Source organism: Apus apus, chromosome 7 (genome assembly GCF_020740795.1).
Source record: "Apus apus isolate bApuApu2 chromosome 7, bApuApu2.pri.cur, whole genome shotgun sequence".
NCBI classification, from domain to species: Eukaryota; Metazoa; Chordata; class Aves; order Apodiformes; family Apodidae; genus Apus; species Apus apus.
Window position 1 is genome coordinate 718,128 of NC_067288.1, and position 13,947 is coordinate 732,074.

A 13,947-nucleotide genomic window follows, 5' to 3' on the forward strand; every position below is an offset into this window, starting at 1 on the left:
ACAGCTTTGGAAAATTTAGAGCTATTCCATCCTTTGAGCCAATAACAAAAGAAGTCATGGTCATGACAGCACCTGCACCTGGTGAAGAAGTTCTCTTGCCATGTTAAAAAAAAGATAATTTTTATTTTGGGTTTTATGTGACTGACTGGGTAGGTGGAAAATACCTGTTCACAGGAAACTAAAGCCAGCTTCTCAATCCGAAAAAGCTAACAAACATCTCTTAAGTAGTGAAAGATTTTAGGCCCCCATCATCCTACAGGAGGTTCAAACCAATATCCTATTCAATGTTGTTATTACTCCTAAAAAATCCAGTTTTGCTGAATTCAGGAGGCAGCTTCTGGCCATGTGTGTGCATGCAGAAAGCTATTAATTAAAAATGTGCACTTTAAACTTGGGCAATAATAGCTGTAAAAGGGTTGAAAGCAAACATCTGCAGTTACTGAATTTCAGGTTATTTGTAATTATTCCCTTTGGAATTTATTAGCCTTGTGTAGGCAAAATAAACCCTCCAGTTTAGAGGAGGTAATAGGCAGCCTTCCCTTGGTACTTGTAAAGACTCCACAGCTCCTGTCTAAGCATTTCAGGAAAGGTTGAGCTTTAAATTCCCCCAAGCCAAATGACAGCACAATGCAGTGTTTTTGTGCCACTTTTCCAGTGTTTTAAGTATCCTTTCCAGCTTTCCCAAAATCAGTCTGTCTGCAGCTGGAGTCTGTCAAATTCTGGAACTCTCTCTGGTCCAAGGTTCTAAATAATTTTCAGTGTCTGAGTACACGTGAACACATGCAACTGGAAATTTCAGCTTCTGGTTAATCTGTCCATTCTAGTTCCTCATGTAGTTAATCTGAAATTTTTTAATTGCATCAGTTGATCCTTTATAAAAGTCTAAAAAGAAATTCTGATGTCATTATTTTAAGGGGTAACATAATTTTGTAATTCTGTTATGCAGTAAAAAATAGTTTGATTTCAATTATTTGCTTTTTTAACTAAGTTTCATAATCTTGGTTATCAATTTAGTCTTGCTCTAAGATGTAAGAGAAGAAAAAGTCAGCTACAAGGTGGAGTTCACATACACAAGCAACAAGTAGATGAAGTCCTCCCAGGGAGCTCTTCAGACCTCTAATAATTCTTTCAGTTGTTCAAAACCTTGAAAAAGTTACTTTTAGATATGAGACAATGCAGAATTTATCTGTCAAAGCATTTTTCCTCATTTTACATCTAATAATATATTGGATTAATGTTGTCCATGGTGTGTAGTTGACTTTAAAGCAAGTGGCAGGAAAAAATCTTTATAATAATGTAAAATGCATTATAAAATATAAAACAACAAATACAAAAGCTCTGGAGGTTTAGACCCAGTCTTCTTTTCAAGGCAGGTTAAACTAAATCAGGTTGCTCTGAGACCTGAGCAGTCACATTTTTAAAGTCTTGGGAGATGGAGATTCCACAGTGTTTCTGGGCAACCTGTTCCCATATTTGATCACTTTTAAAATAAAATTTAAAAAATCCTTATACTTAATTAATTCTATTATTTCAATAATTAGGTTGCATTTAATTGTTCTCACTAGTGTCTTTTGCCTCTCATCCTATGACCATGCACCACTGAGAAATGTCTGGCTTCATTTTCTCCTTACTGTCCTGTGACACTTATTGCTGAAAAATCTTGATTGAGACTGTTTAATTCCCTTTTCATGAGCATATGGATACAGGCCAGATAAATAATTTTAAGCACTGTTACAAGAAATAAACATTATATTTCAAAGTTTAAGGCACTGGGTGATCTGTACCAAAAGCCAAGGTAATGAATATGTAGGAAGAACAAGACTTCTTACAGTTAACTTTTTTTTAATTTGTGTGGGGAAAGAGTCTGTTCTTCTGCCCTGTTCAGGGGGAACCAAAAGCAGCTATTCAGAATGAATCTTGGCTACTAGTGAGGCGGTAGGTGTGCCAAACCCAGCAATACAAATCAAGGCTTTGGCTAACATGCACCTTCTAATTACATTTATCTTAGTCTGCAAGGCTTACAAGGGGCTCACTGGGTAAAACCACAAGCTGTTTATGCAAATGGCATTTGGTTTTGCTTGGAAGCAGTAAGTATCTGGTCCACACTGCCAACTTTCCTACTGTATCTTCCCTCTCTTCCTTTATCATGCAGGCAGAAAGGTTCCCAGCATCCAGCAGGGGAGATTCCTCTGTACTACAGAAAATCCCTGATTACTGAATGTGTCAACATTCCAAGCATGCAAGAGGAAAGCAAAAGCAGAGTTTTATTCCCTAGTCTTCAGCAGCTGAATATTGACTTGCACCCTGGAATATAAATTTGTTTAATCAAAAGAAAGTAATTAAGTAACATATGGAGAACATTGAATACGTTTGAGACTATCTCATATGAAATACTATGTTGCTCTGATGCAGCTGGTGGCTGATGAATTGAACTTGGAAGCAATTTTCACCTTGCTGGTAGGATTTGATCTCATAATTTAAGTTATATGCCAATTTAATTGTCCCCAAAAAAGATTCCAGACACAGCAGCGTTGTTGCTATTGTTTTGGTAAGTTAATATAAAAATATGTACCTCAGTTATCAAAGGATGATTAGTTAAATACATTCCCAAAAAAAGGGAAGAAAATTAACGAGTTTCTGTAGAATCATGTTATGATGTTATCATGTACTATCCATTTTCTTTTAACTTGAAATATATTCCAGGATTAGAAACTGGTGTTTCTTCCTTCTCATGACCAGTCGTGGTTCTTCAAATGAAACAGATGAGTTTAGCTAAGGATACATTTTAAGGGAATTGAATGTAAACACTAATGCAAAGTTTCCTCTTAAGAAGAATAAAACAGTATTTAACGTGATATCCTGATTTGTAGCCCATTAAGTGGGACAGAAATCTTTCACATGTCCACCTCAAAATTTGTTTTGCAGAGGAGCCAGAAAAAACCTAATATAGTTTGTGTCAAAGACAAGGGTGATTTGGATCTACAAATTTGCTATGCTTTGGGCCACCCTCCTTTACTTTGCCAAGTATTTAAAAGCAAGTTGGAAAACTCCTGATTACTGCAACCTGACAACAATGTTGAGGACTGTTCTGATTAGTAATGTTAATGACAAATGAAAAGAAATTGCATGGGAGTGTTCATAAATCATTGTGAGAGAAGGCCCAAACTAAATGTTTGTGTTGTTGTGATTATCAGAGCTAATATATCCTCACATTTCTAATAGCAATGTTAGACCTAATTCTCAGTGGGTATAAATCAGTCTAGTTCTTTTGCTCCAGAGGGGATTGCTTCATTGGCTGCTTGGGTTTGCCTTGTCTAAGTGCTTTTGTTTAAAGAAGGTTCTATACAAGGAATTAAGATTTTTCTTCTTACAATACATCTTTCCCCAAAAGGACATCTGACTAGGGTCTTTCAATGCATATTTTGCTCCAAAACCAAATAATTTTATAATACTGCATTTTACTAATATTTTCAGTTTAAAGGGTTTTTCGATGTTTTTTTTTTGCTCATTTTGGCATAGGCAAACTGTGAAAAGTGCAAAGAAAAAAGGCAAACCACAAAGATTGACCTGAAACTGCCAGCTATTTTACCTATTGACTTTGCTGTTAAATCAAAGGCCCAGAACAGTAAATCCCACGAGGTTAGTATGTGGGAGACAGTAGTATTTCTTTTGTTAAAGCAGCAATTCTGTCTTGTTGGGAGCACAGAGAAAGGTGTCTTGTAACTTTCCTAGTCAAGCACTGAAGAAAAATGACTCCACGCATTTTAAAAATCTGTGTGCTTTCTCTCCAATTATTTTTTTAATGTTCCTTTTGACAAATTGTCAAGAAGGAAAGTCAGCAGACTTTGCTTTTATGCTCAGCTGTGCCAAGTGACAAGGAGCAGCATGGAAAGGGGGTTGCTGTGCAGAGATGATGCCAGTCAGGATATCTAGGCAGAAAGCAAGTGTAGGTGGTGGGGACAATCCTGTTCTAGGTGTCTTCCTGGAGTTCACAGACGTCTTGAATCCTGCTGGGAAGAAGCTTCAAAAGTGATCAGGAAAGCAACTCTCACTACAGTTTTTATAAAGAAAACATATGTAACCTGTCCACAGAGAATTTTTTAACAGTGATTCAGTCTAAAGCAAGGGTCTGTGTAGGCATTAAGTGTATCTTTTAATAATTCCACTAGAAAATTATTTTTAAACACATGGAATTTCCACTGATTTAATGTGCTAAAGAAATATATATTTTGCCTAATTTAATGTGTCATGTTCTACATTCTTATTGGGAAATCGGAGACAATGGCATGAGAAATATTTGTACCAGATATAAGCACATCTAGCCTACATTTATATTGCATCTTCATGCCTCTTTAACACCTGTTTCCAGAACTTCAAGGTTTTTATTACATTTTGCAAAATCAAAATTTAGGACATGGACAGGAATTTCTACTTAGGGTGGTTTTGGAGTGAAGGTAATAATCTTCAGAAAACTTTGGAGCCCTAGTTTATGGAAGAGAACACAAGAAACCAGTGTAAAGCTACTACTAAGTCATTTTGGAATTCCCTGCGAGTATCTGCTGAAGAGAGGCTTATAAAACTGCTCTTAGGCACTTCCAACATCATTCAAATATGAGAATTCTTATTATTGATAATAAGGATTTCAGGTATCTAGCATGAGTTCCCATGTAAGGTTAGAAGGGTTTCATTATAAAAGTGTGAATATGGTTGGAAAAAACCTACATATTGAATATGTTTGATAGAACAGGACTGTCAGGGAGAAATGAAGGGGCAAAGCATGTCTTGTTCATCCAGCAGCATTTTGTGTGTGCTTATTACTAGACATTAATGGAGTGGACCGGGGCTCTTTTAGAGATTTTCACTGGTCTCCTTCAAGAATGGGAGACTAATAGAATGTCCGCAACTTCTAGTTGACCATTGGCAATATTAGTAGAGCACAATTCACTCAGAAGTCAGCTTGACTTGTATCAAAATGTTAAAGTTCTGTTCCTGCTGCCTGGATGAGCTTCTTTACCCCACGAGATGCCAGCAGCCAAAAAGAAGCTATGCATGTGGAAACCTCAGGGGTTACTCACAAAAGGGCAAAGATTTATCAAAATTGAGAGAATGTCCTCGGTGCTTTCAAGAAAAGTGAAATCTTGCATGACAAATGGAGCCTGTTGTGAGCAATGTAATTGAACAGGGCTGCTCAAGTGGAACTAAGCCTGCTCAAAGGACATATCCTACAGTCGGAAAGACTGACCTGTGCATTAGAGCTGGGGGAGTTTGCAATTTTACTGGCTTAATGAGGAGATGATTGAGTTAGAAAAGATGATCTTCAGGGGGAGCAACAAAACTCCCTCTACCACAAAGCAGGCTTGGTTGGTCAGTTTTCAGCTGTTGTAAGGACAAGTGTTGAGGTTTGCATTGTCCTTAAGTCATATAGCTATCTACATCTTTCTTTTACAAAATAAGGGGTCCTTTCATTTGTCTCTAGGTAGCTTCATCAGGCATTTTATGATTTTTATTCTAAAATAGCACATGCTAGCGGATGTATAAGCAGAAGTTGCATCTTTCCGTTCAATATATTTTGCATCCTCTCCTCTTGGAATACTAGTTGACACAATCTGTCCTTTAACTCAGTGCAATTCCATAAAACATGGCCAACACCAAAAACAATTATTTTTTTTCCCCTGCAGAAGTAAAAAGAATGCTGGTGAACCAGGTTACTTGGTTACATAGGCCTGTTGAACACAGCAGAGTTCGGAATTCTTATCAAATTACTGTATTGTACTTTCCTCCCATTGGTTGGAAACATAAGGTTTTTTGGTTTTCTACAGAATAATGCATAGCAACACTCATGGGGCAGGGCAGGTGACTTTTTGGGTGCATATTTGGTGGGAGGGTTGCTGAATTCTCTATTTTTCTTCCCATTTCCTTCTACCATAAACAATTATTTTTTTAGAGAGATCTTCTAGCTTTGTATAAACTTGTTCATGGACATTCCAGAAGAGTGTGTTCCAGAGTAATTGAAAAACTGAAAACTCCTTCTTTCAAATCTGTCTACTCTGTGCCTAAATGGATGTTTTCTTGCACTCTAAATCTACAGGATTAGACACTAAGCAGGTGAATATTCCAATTAACATACCAAAACAATGTTTTAAATTTACTGTAAAGAAAACAATTTTGTTCTACTGCAACAGCAGCCCCCTGAAACAAATGACTTTTGACATTTTTCTTCAGACTGGGAGATACATGCTAGGAGTTCGTGGCTGTTTTACCAACACCTTCATGTGCCAGACACCTATGAACTGCTTTCCAAATATTTCTGTTTCAGCTGAGACTGGAGAAAAAGCTGGTTACAGAAAGCAGCGAATATTTCACCAACAGTTAAAGCAAAGAAACAAGCAGCAGCAAACAAACAGACAAAACATCAGGCAATTTATTTGAAGTGCTTTAGAGTACTTAATTTCAGCTGCTCAAACTAAGACACTAAAGGTTTTGATTTCAAGACAATTCAGGACAGACTGTTAACAACAGGGTCCTTTGAAACAATGTCTTCTGACCAAACACAAATTAGGTGCCTAAAATAATTTTCTGTTCTGTTGTATTTTCAGGGGGGGAAAAAAAGTAAGCAGAGTTTCCTTAAAGCTGAAGTAAGAAGTAAACAGATTTATGGAGAGAAGTTGTCCTGAGGGGTTTTCCACTCCATCAGGTCAGTGCAGCACATTCAATAATACAAAGAAAACAGCTGATACTTTACCTAGTAAATGTTGGCTTTCAGAGTGGTTGTTTTACTTGCAATATCAGTATCCAGAAACTGCAGACATATATTTTGGTAGCTGAATGTAAATAACTTAAAAAGAAAAATAATATTCCTTTCCACCTTTATTCCAATTTCTATTACAAAGCCCAGCATTGCTCTTTAATCTTTCTGAATAAATATCAAATAGTTTCAATAACAAATGGTAATAACCTTTGGCTCTTCTACTGGGGGGGGGAAGTGACAACTTGTGAGACTGTCCACTTGGATTACTGGTTAGTGGGATGTTTTCAGACAGTGACTGATATTCTTATGAATTACAAATGAATGTTGAGCTTTCCATAAAGAAGTTAAGATACATAGATGGTAATAATTCATCACTGCTGTCTGGTTGTGACAAATGACTATCATTATGCCTTCATGTTTAAGTAATAAACACACTTTGTCCTCCAGAGATGTAAACTAACCCATGTGATAGATGGTCTCAGCTTTGACTCAAAGGATCAACCTCACTTCAGCTTGTTTTGTAAAGAAAACTCTTCTTGTTTGTATCACCTCAAAAGAAACAACTCTAATCATTATTACCTAAGAAGTATAATGTGAATTAACTTTACTGTAGAGATTTAGTGAGTAAAATCCCACAAGCAGACCTGTAAAATTACATGTATTTTTAGAGTATTTGGGGTGTTTCTTTCTCTATATACAGATAAGCAGTGGAGCTTTTTGTAGCACTGAGGAAATGGTAAAATGGAGCTGAGCCTTAATAGAGAAAATAAAATTCTGTTTTTTTCCTTCAACCAGTCATTGCTTTTACAAATCAAGTCATCTTCAGCCCAGCTTCCTCTGTAAAATAAAGGAGAAAAGAAACTTGAGCCACAAGAATAGCAATGGTAGCTTTAAAATCCATGTGTCTCTTGACTGAGATCAGTAAGTCATTCCACTAAATCTCAGGGAAGAAGTCTAAAAAGCATCTTATTAATCTTCCTGAAGTAAATAAAATATCCAAAATCAGACATAAATTCTCTTGAATACTGCATTTAGTTTAGCTACTGCAATGAAAGCAGGATGTTATAGAGAGAGTCCGAACAAAGAAAAAAAAATAAATAAAAAACCCGACAGCCTTAGAAAGGCTCATGAGAGGAACTGAAGATGTTCCAGCTGTAATTACTTCCCCAGCAACTTTAACAGGCAGTTTAATAAGAGGAAGCCTGCTGGCATCAATGAGTTTCTTCAGAGAAGTAACACTCTGCCTTAGTATGGAGAGTTACGGGACTGGGGTTTGTGGGTATATGACTTGAAGAGGAGAAGAAAAGGTAAATTAAAGAGGCTGAAGCAGTTTAGAAGCAATACATTTCAAATACTTAAAAGATTTGCAATTAATTGGTAATTTCTTTTGCTGTATAAAGAGAGATTATTGAGAAGATACAGAATTTGTATCAATAAAAAGAACACATCATAGAAGCACAGCTAACTTTAAAAGAAAGAAATCAGGTATGATATCTAGGAGTATAAAATCTAAGTTTAATGTCACCATAGGTTTCTCCTTACAACTTACTCATTGACAGCTAAGCAACACTGGAGTAGATAAACCTTTCCTGAACATGTTATAGCAAAACTTGTTCAGCACAAGTAGAAAATAGGATAGGTTTTGTGCCCCAGCCTGTGGCTGGGATTCCTGAACCGTCAGTGGTGTTGGAAAGAGCTCTCAATTTTCCTCATTGCTGGGTTTTCAGATTCTAAATCAACAACTGTAATGCTTATCCTTGTCTCCTTGATGCTGAATCACATCCTTTTCTTCTGCAGTGTTTATCCAAGGGAATGTCTGCTGCTGAAATGGAAAACCAGATGATGGAAGTCACCATGTTAAAAGGCCAAGATGCAAACTAACTTAAGCCATAAGTACTAGACAATATGGGCACCCTTTAGACAAGGGGAGAGCATTTACAGTCAAGGTCAAGTAGACAACTGTGCCATGATCCTTCTCTTTCCCCTGAGAGTCTAAAAATCTTCAAAATCACTAAAATCAGTAAATGTTTATTCTTTGTCACTTGGCTGTGAGATGACTTCACAGGGTTATTAGGGGTTTTGTACTTGATGATATCTAGCTTGCTTCTGGGCAGAACTAAGGACTATACCTAATATAATTTTTAAAAATGAATCATGATTCCTAGGTGTTGCACATGTATCCTTTTCCTCTTTATTTCCAAACTAAATTGATTTGTAAAATGAAACCAAAGAACTGCAAACTCCTTTCTTGGTAGCCTGCAAATATACCCAATGGTATGCTGTAATTTTGAATGCATGACATTTAAACACAGGTAATATCATGTTATTCGTTATAGAAGAGCATTAAATGGGGATGTGCATTAGGCTGGAGTACCTGCTATTAAGAGGAAAGCATAAAATGGACAACTAGGGAAATAATAGCATGGTTTGAATGAAAGTTATTGAGACTACATGAAGCCATTTTGACAATAACTCATCTGAAGTGGTTACACAAGATTCAACAAGGAACAAATGTTGTTTTTAATGTTGAAAATGTTGTTTACATTACCCAACATGGGATTTTCCTATAAAATGAAGACATTCAATTGATTTAAATACTTAGAGTGTGAAGAATATTTTTCTGCGTTTCTATTACGCTAATAGTGAAGTAAACTGAAATAATTAATACTTCAGGTTTGAGTGTAAAAAAGTAAGGCTAAAATTTATATGGTTTTGAGCTTATTAATCAAAGTATCTCATTAAAAAGTGTAGACTTGAAAACAGAAATATACCCAGTTTTGTACTTTTACTACCTAGTGAGTAATATGAATGATTTTTACAAGACATGGGGAGATAGAAATTTAAGTCAATCTTTTCAAAGGATCTAGGGTAGGAACCTGTGCTACAAAGTTTGTGTTGAGCATATAATAAGAGAGAGATATAGCTGAAAGTATCATAATGTGCTTTCATTAAAAAGATCTGACTCTAGGGTCAGAGGATGAAAACAAATTCCTTGACATCCAAATGGGCTGCTCTCTGGAATTGTTATTTCTCCAGTTTGCCTCATGAATGAGAAGGATTTGCTGTTGAGCATGATCCTGGAGGGCTGCACAGCCTTCAGAGACCAAGGACTGTTTCAACAGTTCCTGCAAAATGGAGTCTGCTGAAAGTTTATCAATCTGCTTGTACCAGAACTGAGTCATTAAAACTCTGAACAGCCTGTGAGTCCGTTGGGATTTCCCTTCCCATGTTCAGCACACACTAGGAATCAAACAAGAGTGTCAGCAGTGTAAATTTATCTGATTAATCATTCCATTTGCACTGAGTATTGATTTTTTTTTACTCTTTACAATTCCAAATTACAAAAGCACTAAGTAGTCTGGTGGGGAATGGAATCGCTGCATAATCAAAGAACAGCCCTGCATCTGTCACAGTGCCTTTCCTCTATTTTAACAAGGCCAGAAATTATATATATATATATGTGATATATCTGACTTCAGCAAGGCAGCTATAAGGTATATCTGCAAGGAGAGATATAAGATATAAAAGATAAATGATGAGCTATATTTATGCAGAAGACAGATGGATAAATCCATAGCTGTGTCAATGTAGAGCCAGGGATTTTAGGTTACCTTGGGAACATGAGTGTTAGATATTATTTTAGTGTTTCCATTTAAAACAGTGAAAATTAACTTTCCCTATTCTAACTGTATAGTGAGAAGTGGAATTATTGCATTCAATTTTTGTTTTTATCAAGCAGCATGAATAATGGTATAGCCTTTCAATTTCTTATACACCTCAAGAGAAGTGTATATGTCACTACTGGTTCATATTCTTCATTTTACTGTAATTGGGAATGAATTAAAGTTTAATCCTTTCTCCTCAGTACAGCCAAAACCAATAGTAGAGTCCTCAGAGGGAAGCTTTTTTGGAAAACAATTTGCAATTAAACAGAAATGGAAACAGGGAAGGTGATTAAAATGAGAAATAACAATAATAAAGTGTAATGACTCTGAAGAGATTTGTTCAAAGAATCCCTGTGCAAGAAAGAATAGGTTGTAATGATGACATCTAGTTTGGGGAACTTGTTTTTTGTTTGTTTATTTACTTTTTAACAAAAAGAGCAGACCTTCATTCACTGTAAAGCTTCATTGACTTCAGTACCAGCTAATTAGATATGACCTAATACCGGGTCATACAGAGTAGCTAGCACTAATACAATCAAGAAACTCCTTGTATCAAGCGTATTTTCTGGCTGTGTAGGAGGAATGTTACAAGAGACTTCATCACTCTGACATTGAAGTTCATTTACAGGCAGCATTTCTTTTCAGGGCTTGACAAGTTTACTTCAGGAGGAAATGTTCTCTTGTGGTAGAAAAGATCTATTCTGAGATCTGGTTCCATTTGCAAGTTTGCCATATCAGAAGATAGCTTGCTAAGCCCTGTTTCTCTGAAGCTAGATGGAAAGTAGTCAAGAACTATATTGCCTGTCAAGTTAGTTATGCAAGCCCAGTGATGTTGAGGAACACTGAAAGGAATTCCAGAAAGCTCCAGATGTTGGAAGACAGGATACAGAAGTATCCAAGAGCCTTTTTCACACAGGCTGTAGTGAATGTCCATTTCTATGAAGATCTTAATGGTCCTTACTCAACTCTTGCTAGTATAACAACATACCTGTCTGACAAGAACTCCAGTGCTACCATGTTAGTTAGATTTGGTACGTGATGTTTATGTGGGGTGGGATACTCAACTAACTGAAGATCCTCTTGGTAAAGGAAAACTAAAGAGGAACCTGTGCCATCTAGTATTTGTCATGAGATGTGTCATAAACTTCCTGTGTGCAGTTGCATCCTCAGAGATAAAATGGCAAGAAACACCTTGAGAATGAGTCAGCAGAGCTTTGTGTGAAGGAAGTCACAGCCCATGAAAATTAGGCAGAATGCATAAAGTGTCTTGGGCAGTTTCTGCCAAGTTGTTTTCCTTGAGTTTTTGCAGGGACTGACAAGCTATGAAAAAGTCAGGTGGAAACAAGCAAAGAAATTTATCCCAAAGAAAAATAAAAGCAGCTAAATTTCAGCTACTGGTGGCAAAGTTTTGAATCATTGTGTTGAGACTTTGAGGATCTACCAGTTAATTAGCACAGCCTGTTGCCTGTATATGAAAATGCCTGATTTGATCCTTCTTTACTCTCTCTGAGAAAATGTGGCTGTAAATAACAAGATTTGTCCCAGCACAATGATTTAGTATCTGGACTGTGATGATCATGCTTGACCTGAAGTTGGAGCAGGCATCAGTTTGGACAAATGGTTTTGTTCTGTTCAGGAAATAAAGCAACATCTTCACAGTAAAAAAAAAAAAAGTGAGGTGCTCCTTCAGCATCTTTCCAGAGAATGCTGAAGATGGGATTTCTGGACCATGTAATTCACCAATGAAAGCTTCTGTAGATAGTAACTTTAATAATGAGATTAATATGTCACATGTAGGCTATTAAAGCTTGCTCTAACAGATAAAGAAACATTAAGTGCTGACCTTTAAATGCTAATTGCTTATGTGTTAGTGCTCATAAACTGCTTAAAATGTAGTTCATGCATACAAATCATAGAGCAACAAAGCATGTTCTTATTTGGAACAGGAAAAGAACCACCACATTGCCAAAGCTTTAAGCTATATTCAGCAGAACTCTCTGGGAATGTAGATTTAACATTAAAGAATAAAAATATAAAAATATAAACTGCAGAGCAGAGGAAATGGAAATAGGTTAGGGAAGAAATGTCAATAATGGATTTAGAAGGTAGTTGCTTCACTACTTCTGTTGGTTTTAGGTCTTAGAAACCTTATCTTCATCTTTGTAAGTCTGTAAAAACTTATGAAGTTCTCAGGTGAAGCAATTTATTCTGATATCAATGAAGAATTTCTTTCCTTCAAAGAAGAGGGACCTACTGTGACTATTAAATCACAACTTCTCCCTAAAATGGAAGATTTCAAAGTCTACCTATGGACCATGCAGTTGGCAGCAAGTGTCTGAGATGTCAACTACTACTTTCCACCTGCAGAGGAGCACAATTGAGTATGGTGCTTCTATAGTCCTCTTTGATGCCTGACTAAGGGCTGGTCAAGTTCAACACAAAGGCTTCCGGTAAGAACAGGCAATATTTGAACTATTGCTTTGTTGCAAACAATTTTGTTTTTCATATGTTACCTCTTATATTAGATATCATGGGTATGCATTTAAATATACACATAATTATAAAGAGCATGTCAGGTTTATTCTCCCTCAAATTATCAAGGACCTGGAAAAGCAAGAAGAAAAGCAGTGAAAAAAAAATCCTCTATAACTCACTCTGCAGTGAAAACCCTGGAGTTCACCATGGTTACTGACCTATGTCAGCCAGCCCAAGAAAAGGTGCTTCCCTGCTGCTCAAGGAGGAATAGAAATCTTCCAGAGTACACAATAAACATATTACCTGCGTGTAGGATGTGTTCCTGCAGTCTTTGCAGACATGACTGAATTCAGCTCTTTCTAGTCTTTGTGTACAGCACATCCATTGATATTTTTTTTTGTGAACTATACTTGGATTTCAATATCTTCAGTACAGAATCATGTAGCTGTTGTAATAGAAGCCTCCTGAGTATAAATCAAATCTATTTGATGCGTATGTATTTTGGAAACATTTATAAAAATCAGACAAGTAGGCAGAAATGCCAACATTTGTTGCATTTGGTAGCAATCACAGAATTTTGAGTTGGAAGAGACCTTGAAGATCATTGACTTCCAACTCCCCTGCAGGGCTAGGGACACCTTCCCCAAGTGCAATCTGCACACTAAATATATTTTATATCAAAGTAGAACAGTTCAAACCAGAAGTACCAGAGAGTCTATTCAGAATATGCAGAATATTCCCATAGAAAATTGAGATGGTCCTTTGAATTGCTCTAGGCAGATGAAAGATTAAAAACGCAGATCTCCTACACCCTGGGAAAATCCTGTTCCTCTTACCCTGTAGGAACTGGCAGTGATTAATCCTTTTCTGGTAGATTTCTTCAGTCTAGTTTCTCTTTCTCCTGTTTACTTTTCAGTGAAATTCAGTGAATTTGGTTACAAAACAAAAGTGTGTGGGAGGGAAGGGGCTGATGGATAGGCTCATTTTGCAGGATGAATTAAAGGAATGTAGCCCTGGGCAGAAATGCTCCGTGCTGATTCAAAGTGAAATCTCCTTGGG